Source organism: Parus major, chromosome 3 (assembly GCF_001522545.3).
Source record: "Parus major isolate Abel chromosome 3, Parus_major1.1, whole genome shotgun sequence".
In the NCBI taxonomy this organism is placed as follows: domain Eukaryota; kingdom Metazoa; phylum Chordata; class Aves; order Passeriformes; family Paridae; genus Parus; species Parus major.
Genome location: NC_031770.1, coordinates 16,735,758 through 16,744,744, shown reverse-complemented (window position 1 = coordinate 16,744,744; position 8,987 = coordinate 16,735,758). Strand labels below are relative to the sequence as shown.

Below are 8,987 nucleotides of genomic sequence, written 5' to 3'. Positions count from 1 at the left end.
GGGGGAGCGGGGCGGAAAGGTCGCTGTCGTGGTGATGGGGGCAGGCTCAGACCGCCTGCGCCACCCAGGCCCCGCCGCCCGTGTAAACAAAACCGAGGGTTTTGTTTACGGAGCACTCGCGGCGCTGGAGGCGGCGAGACCGCGAGTATTCCTACGCTCTCCGAACAACAACCCGTGTTTCTTCCAGGCCTGCACCTCCAGCGCTCAACAAACCACAAAATGTGGTAAAAATGCAGAAAACAACATCCCCTCTCGCTCAAAAAGAAAAAAAAAAGACGAAAAAGCGGAGGTGGCGAGGCAGCGAGTGCTTCTACGCTGACCGAACAACAGGCTGTGCTCCGTCCAGCACTAAACAAAGCCAAAATGTGGTGAAAACGCATTGAAAACACACGACATTGTCCAAAAGAACAATAAAAACGGGCAAAAAAGCAGAGGAGGCTTATGAAGCAGTGAGACGGCAAGTGCTCCTACTCCGACAGAACAACAGGCTGTGCTCGGTTCAGTCCTGCGGCTCAAGCATTCGACAAAGCCAAAATGTGGTAAAAATACGGTAATAAAAGTGCAGTAAAAGCACACCCACTCTCTCCAAAAGGAAAATAAAATGAGGGCTAAAAACCAGCAGCGTGTGGCGTGGTTACCCCTGTGCTTTTGGGGCAACTTTTCCAGAAAGGCCATTCGAGTTCCCCGACAGATTTTGAAATCAGGAAGTCGAAGCAATACTTGAACAGGCAGAAACAAAATGTATTGTGAAAAAGTTAACAAATCGTTCTTAACATGGAGGTTTAGTGTTCAAATAAGCTGTTTCCAGTGTTGGGATCTTAAAAGTGGTGAAGTGCTTTTAGAGTGAAATACAGATGTGTTTGTGCCTGCACAAGCATATATCTTTATGGACCTCCCAAATTTTCTAAATTTGGCTAACAAGTGATGCTCTGTCCTAATAAAGCTTCCTAAAAGAAGGGAAATTCCCTAAAGACAAGATCACCATTGTCCCATACAGAAAACTGCAAGTGCCATGCAGACACAGCAAAAATCTCAGATAAAAAACAAACCGTGAAACAATAGCAATATCACAATGAAATTAAAAAAAAATAAAAACCACAGCCAAAATGAACTGACATGAGCAGGCCTCATTGTAGTCATGATCTGAACTTGTCTGAGACATAATTGCTTATATTTGGGGGTTATTTTTATGGTTGTTGGTTTGTTTATCTATTTGTATTGGGGTTTAAGTTTCTAGCTATAATTTTTGAATTAAGAGTATGGCAAGCTTTTTTCCTCTGAGTGGGTGCAGGAAATGGGACTTTCTGGGTGAATTATAAAAAATATATATTTTTTACTATTTATTCTGCTTATGTTCTCCTTGATTTTTTTTAATTTTCGCAAGCAATTCTTTTTAAATTACATTTTGTATCTCCCCTATTTTTGTACCACAGAGGTCCAGTTTAGTTTGTCAAGCATTCATTGTATTTTTCACTACATGATGGAGTAAAATATGTCTAAAGGAGTTTAAAAGTTACTCAGTCAAACTAGAGTCACATGTAAGCATAGATTTTAATAAATGCAGTCAGAGTAAATTTGGTTTTTAGTTGTGTTAAGGCAATCAGCTTTATCTGAGAGACATTTGATAATTTACTACACAAAAGAATGCAAGTGAAGCTTAATTTCTGGTTTCAGATAATGAATATTTTGGCTCAAGCTAAGATTTCTGCTTTATTTACTATTGCAAAGTTTACAACTCTAATTTTTAAGAGCTGTTCAGTCTAAATTACAGCAGGTATTGATGGGAATGAGCCTGCTTCATTTTATTGGCAGCAGAAGCCTACAATTAACATGTTTAAATATGAAGGCTTTCAGTTGAAGTCTTGTTTAGAGGATAAACTTGCCTTCAGAGAAATGGTTTGGGTTTGGGATTGTTTACTGAAAGTGGATTAGAAACCTCTTGGGACACTAAGAACAGTTTATTGCAATTCTGTCAGTGATAATTGGTATATATTTAAGAGATTATTTCAGAAATATTTATGGGACCATCACAGGACAACTATAAAAATGGGACAAGTGTAAAATCCAGTCAACATCACTACCACCAAAATTATCTGCTGCAAATTAGGTCTGAAATTTGCCAAGATCTAATAAAGCATCTCAATCCCACAATGTAAAACTAAGAAAATAATTCTCTAGGCTTTCATTTTAATGAGAATCCCCGAATCATCAAAGTTGGAAGAGCTCTTCAGTGTCCCCTAACCCAGTCATCACCCCAGCACCGCCATAATCACCCATAACCCCTAAAAAGTTGCAAAAACCTAAAGCTGCCAACACAAGAAAGTTGAGAAACATTCTGATAAATGGCTTTACCAGAGGCTACAGGGTGGGTGGGGTAATAAGCTTCTGTTTCCTCTCCTGATTAGGCCTTTACTTCAGTGGAAGAAAACACCCATAAGACTCATAGTAATGTGGAGGGTTTTATAGTCTGTTAAACAACCCATGTATTCATATATATTCATATATATGTGTCTGTGTATATTCTATGTGTATATGTCATATACACACAAATTCATATATATATATATATATATATATATATATATATATATATGCTTCTCTTTCTCCTTCTGTCTAGTATCATATTTGATCCAAGCATCCCAGCCTGTCCATATATGAAAATATATCTACTTTTTGCAAGAGTGAAGGAAAATTCCAGGCTGGCAGCTGTGTTCCTGACATGAAGCCAAGCATTTACCTGCTGCAGCCAAGCTGCTGATGAAGAACACATGCACTGTCACATCACAAAACATAACTGGAAGGGAAGGCATACTAAATTCTGCATGTGGACAAAACACTTCTTTCTGCTTCTCAAACATTGAAAAGCTGATGATCCACTTCTTAAAGGTGTTGTGAGTATGCTCAGGCATTTGAGGGATTATTCCATTAGTATATGTAATCTCCTTCCTATTTTTTCAGTGGTAGAATGCTTCTTATTGAAGGAGAAAGAGATTTGGGATTAACCTCTGAATGTTACCTAACTAAATCAATAAAGGTTTTGTTTGCACAGACCTCAGTAAGGCAGGGATTCCACCCTTGACCATGGAAAAAGTTTCTCATTATATATTCATTGATGGTGTAGTTTGAAACTTCAACCTGCCTATAAAGGAGCAGCCTGCTAACAAACAGTGCTCTGGGCAAATTAAGTTGAACACTTGCATTCTGGGAGGTTTTGCAAAATGTTTATCTTTAGAAACAGCTTTAAAAAAATACTCAAGGCTATCAACCATGCTGGGCTCAGCAAGAAGAAGAGGGACACATACATGCAAACTGACTCCAGTTCTCTAAACAGAAGTAGAAAAAAACACATTGAACCTTTGATCTCCACAGCAGTGCAACGAGTTTCCTTTCTGTGTTGTATGTGAAATTATAAATAAGACTCGTTATTGACTGAGGGAAGTTGATGCAATTCTCAGAGAAACGGGTCTTGAGATAAGAGTTTTGGCTACTGTATCTTCTGCTGGGCTGCTTACCTTGCCATTTTTGCAGCATGGCTGTTAAATTACTCCAGCAGAAAGCCCTCGGTACAGTCGAGTTTCTGAAGACTTATGGAAAACACAGAATATAGGATTTCCGAGTATTGGAAAGACAGACCCATTTCTTTGTCGCAAAGTTATATGCTTGAAAGAGTCGTGAATGTTTAAACAGAAAGTGTCTTATTTCCTAGAGAAAGATAGAAAACTTTAAACAGATTATTCTGAATACAAAGAAAAGCCACATTCATCCCCTGGGTACTCACTGACTCACAAGCAGTTTCTCAAAAGTCTTCTGGCTTTTAAACCTGTATTCTTGGTCTTCAGAAAGAGGTTACAGAGTAGAGTGACTTCTGCAGGGATCTCCAAAGGATAGGAGGGACAGAACCTACCTTTTCCTGGTTCCTGTGTGACAACCTGCCCTGCATAAGGGGAGAAACTTGGCCTCAACCCCCACTTCTGGCACACTGACAATGTTACATCCCTAAACATGAAGGCACACTGGTACCTGAGGAAAAAGAAACAAATGAAACACGTGGCAAATGCAAAACAGAGCCCAAAGCTTTGAAGTGCTAACACAAACAAGTATACATGTATATATGTGCATTTGTATGTGTATATAATGCACATAAATATATGTATAGATAGATAAAGAATGAAGAAAACAATAACTTTCCAGTCTTATTTTTGCAACAGGTGCATGATTTTTATGCCCATGGCTGTGCACAGCTCTCTGCAGTAAGATGAAACTAACATTTCAAATGTATTTATTTGAAAAACAGGCTGGAGATGATGCTGGTCTGAACAGGCATCAGAGCCATGGGACACAGACAGGCAGGGATCAGCAGTGAGGCTGCTGATGGGCCAGTGGCAAGCAAGGCCCTGCATCAAGGCACAATATTGCAACCACCTCCTGTTTTCTAAATTGTGAAAAAAATTCACTGCAGTGTGGGGAATATTTAAGGAAAATAACTCAGGTAAATTTGGACACAAAATTTGTAACAAATATTTATAATACTGGGATATGTAGTATCCAAAGTATCCAAAGATATGATTTTATTTAAAATGGCATTCACATTTTGTCTCTTGTATTTGCTGCTACTACTATCCTCCTACCTCTCCTCTTATTCTAGAAAAAAAAAATTAATTACTCCAAACATGCAGGCCTAAACCAGAAGTGATAAATGAAGTTATCAGCTCAATGCATCTAGTGAACTATGAGCTCACATACTTTGACTTTAGGAGCTGGTATCACTTAATATCTACTCTCAATAAAATTGACTTCTTCTTTGATTAAACCTGTTCAACTGGTCCTGCTTATAATTCTTTAAAACACGGTAATTTAAATATTAATTAACTCTTTGAATTTAAACATCTATCTTTCTAATAACATGTTAAGATATATATATACATGTGCTTGATGTATCCACTGTGGTTTATGAAGATGGAGGATTTAAACTGATTTAGACCTGGTGTTTACTTTTTAGAAGAGATTTCTAAAAACCAAACTAGAATATACGAATCAAGTTCAGCATTTCCAGAAGTATTAGTAATAAATGTTAGAGAAGAGCTTCAACATATGTGTGATCTTAGGCATTGTTCACTGCTTAACATTTAAAATCCTTGTTTCAAAAAATATCCACATAGATTTAGTTTTGTTAGAAGCAATTTGAGTAAATGAATCAAGATGCTTCAGGGCAGAATTTGTATGTACAAGCCTACACCTCCCTCATCTCCACAAATCTCTGTTACCTTTCTTCCCCACATTTTACAGTCTACCTGTGTATATTCTGGCTATGGCTTTATATGTGGACCATTTCTAGAACAGCAACAAATTTGTGTCCAGGTTCTTGATTAAGCACTGAGCATGCAACAGCTGGGACAGAATTGCTGAAAGACACTGTCAGTGTGAAAACTTTCTGTGAGCTGGTACCTGGAGACAGATAAGCAGCAAACAGAGATACTTCAGAGTCTTCTCTTTGTCTCTCTCCCCTGTTTCTCTCCACTGTTCCCATTTACCAGGCAAACTCAGCCCAAAACATGAGCTATGGCAAGCAGAGCCTAATGGCAGACTTCTCATTTAATTAAAGGAGAAATGATAGGATCATTCCTAACCTAAACTATACTAAACACCAAATTCGTATTGAATTCTGGCACTAGGCAGACTGACAGTTTTCAGACACTTCTATGCTTAATTTTAACTGCAGAACCATCCCTGATGTTATTGCAATAATTGTCTGTTCCCACCATGGATACCTCTGTAGTTCTTGAGTTTCACAGTCACAGGCATTCCCAAGGGTCAGTGTTCTGATAAAAAAAAGTAACTTGGATATTTAAAAAAAAAAAGTATTTCTGTTAGGACCAATTCCCACACAATGTTTGTTTATTCAGCACACAAAAGGAAACTGTACTTTGTTCTCCAAGAAAGCTGGTGGTGCTGCAGACATCATTACACTGACTGAGAGTCCCAGTAGGGGAATTCAGATGGCTCACAGGATATTTTTCCCAATCTGTGCAGAGCTGACCAGTCCACCAGTCCCAGAGAGCTTTGATGAGGTTTCTGAGGCCAAAATGAGACTGCTGTGCACACACCACATCTGGCATTGTCATGAGCAGCAGGTGGCAGGATGCTGGTTTAAGATTCAGTGTAGTTAAATACAGCGTTAAATACAAAAAGCAAAATCTTGGGTGCCTGATACTGAACTGCATGAAATCGCTTCCCCCTGCCAGGTAGGATGGTCAGGCTGCTGGGGCAAGACCTTATTTTGCTAGCCAGAAGTGCACCTCAGTGATAACCTGACCTGAGCCCACTCCCCTGCGCAAAAACAAAGACACTTCCTGCTCCTAAGTACTTTGCATTTGTGCCAACAGGCAACATGACTCACTGCCTTTACTTTTAAATTGTGCTTTCCCTTCAAAATGGCTCTGGCTGACCTGGTCTGGATGGATCCTTCCTTCTACAACAGCCAGGCAGGTGGTGGTGGTGCCCAAGTCCACCTGCTGGAACACCCACAGATCTTAACTGTGCATAACATTGTGCTGCACTGCAGTTATTTACCCCTTTTCTCACTTGTTTCATGAAGAAAAATCCACTGTTGTGTGTCTCAGAGGTTATTCCTGTAAAGCACTGGTGTTACTTGTCTTACACAGCCCTGGTGAGGGCACATGGCAGGAGGGCCTTGTGGTGCAAAGGCGATGGGGCAGGCAGGGCTAAAAACCACAGCAATCGAAAGATACCCAGCTCACTTGGTTACTTCTCTGTTCCCTTCCTCTCTGCTATATATAATGACATTTCTCAGAGCACATTTCCCCCAGTTACAACCTCTACCAATATTGCACCAGCCTTTGGTGAAGCTGTGGTAGCTGCACATTTCCTGGACTGGCTGAGCTCAGGCTCTGTGGAGGTGCAGCAGCCTCCCCACCTTCATCTGCCACTTCAGCACTGAGACGTCGCGTGAGCTTTCACCTGAAGGAGGGAGAAAAAGATAAAATCCAGGTGGAATTGTGGAGCAGCTCCTCATGGCCAAAAAAGCTAGGTCTGCTTTTACAGGCTGCAGCAGGCAAGGCTAAACAGAAATCAGGAGATCATCCCTGCATCCTCAAGCCTTGCTTCAAAGCTGGAGTTTTACAGCATTTTCAAGTTTGACATTGAGTTGTTTGAGGTTTTTTTTCTGTGCATAAATCAGCATCACTTGGCTTGAAAATATGTTTTTCTGAAATATTCAGACCACTAATGCCAGTTTGTAGACAGCTATTGATCCAGCATCTCTCGTAGTTCCCCCTTTCCCCTGCAGCCCTCACTTCAGAAAGGTCTGTTTCATAAATGCACAAAGTCTGGGGAGGCTTCTCTCATTCCTTCAAAGGAAAACCTTGGGGAAAAGCCTTTCTGTATATCCTTTCTTGCCTACATATTTACATTTCTGTGAAGGAACTGTGCAGGTCACCCAAAATGCAAACTTTGCCAGTGATGCTGCTGCTCTGCTGTTCATTTGGAACCCAGTTTTGCTTTCAAGTTCAAAATGAAATGTTTTTTCTCTTCCTGCACACAGCAGCCAAACACTCCTTGAGCCTTCTGAGGTGTAGCACGTTTCCTTTGCTGGGAGAGGGGAATTTCCTCTTTTCAAAGCATCAAATCCCTCCCTACACCGCAGTCTGTCCCTGGTTACTCTATACACCCTCTAAGAAAACTGAAAAAAAATGTGAAATACAACTTGTTTGACCACTTAGTATTTATTCAGTTGTTTTGCTTGTTAGTTGTATTTGTCTAAACTTTCCTTTCCCTGCAGGGGCATGGAAAAGGAGTTAAAATCATCACTTTTAAGACCAAAGGGAGCCCAGTTTCTGCTTTGCTTCTCTCCATGCTCCCCAGGTGTCTGTAAGTCAACACCAAAAATTTCCACTACTTCCCTTTGCAAAATGAGAGCCCTGCTAGTCTTTAGTGACTTCTGCCTACTCATCCTCTTTCTTCTGCCTTATTTTTATTAGCATGGTAGAGCTGTTTTGGCTTTGCCATAGCTTTTCACATGCAGGCAAACTGACAAATAGACCAAACTCTCAAGGGGCCTGGGAGGAATGGAGTCATACACTGGTGACAAATTGTCTATAGCTCAATAGTTAAAACAAATCAGAGTTTACAGGCTTATAAACATGCAAGAAACTGTTTATAAATACATAAGAAATCTGTAACTGCAAATTTATCTCATTATATAGGTTATATATTGCAAATAATCCCAAATACATTACTGCTATAGAATTCACAACTGTACAGTTATGCAGAATGATGTGATTCATAACACAAACCCCCATGTGTTATATATATATGTGTGTGCAAAAGAAACACTTTTGAAAATTTATAATACAAAATTTATATGATAAAGACAGCTATGAGCCTTCTCTGAAATTCCTGAAAGTACTTTTTACTTGAAATCTGCTCAACCCTCTTAAAACCTAGTTTATATTTTCAGCACATTCAGTGTGTAAGAAGTTTGCCTGTGTTTCCAGAAGCCATGTGTTTGAGCCTTATTGTTTTGTTTCTCAGACAGGAAAAGTATTGTATCCCTGGCATCCTGAGCAGCTGCTCCAGGGAGAGCAATTCTGAGATACAGTCTTCAGCCATGCTGCCTGTCACACCAATTTCTCCTAAGCTCCTGCAATTTACCCCGTTTGAGAACATGGCACAGTGCAAATGTGAAACAAAACACAAAAAGGAAGGGGGTAAAAAAAGAAAGAAAAAAAATAAGAAAAGAGGGGGAAAAAAAAGCACTTTAAGCTTATGATTTTAATCTCTTTGGTTGCTTTAATTACTTGTTTGCATATTTCTTCCCAACTCTCATTATCCCATTACAAAGCAGCCAAACTTGCCGAACACCTATGCCAGCAGCACAGTAGCAGAGCTGAGCTTTCATGTTGTGCTCTGGATATATGTAACTTCATGTGAGGAGCAAAACAAACCCTCAGCCATTCCTGCTCCCTAAA

The 8,987-nt window shown here is 39.9% G+C and overlaps 1 long non-coding RNA gene across 1 annotated transcript; it reads left to right on the top strand.

Annotated features, from left to right (window-relative positions):
• On the top strand, positions 1 to 7,745 carry LOC117244164. The gene is made up of 2 exons (XR_004496733.1): positions 1 to 550; positions 2,618 to 7,745. It is a non-coding gene; the product is annotated as an uncharacterized LOC117244164 (long non-coding RNA).
• Positions 7,746 to 8,987: the final 1,242 nt, after the last annotated feature.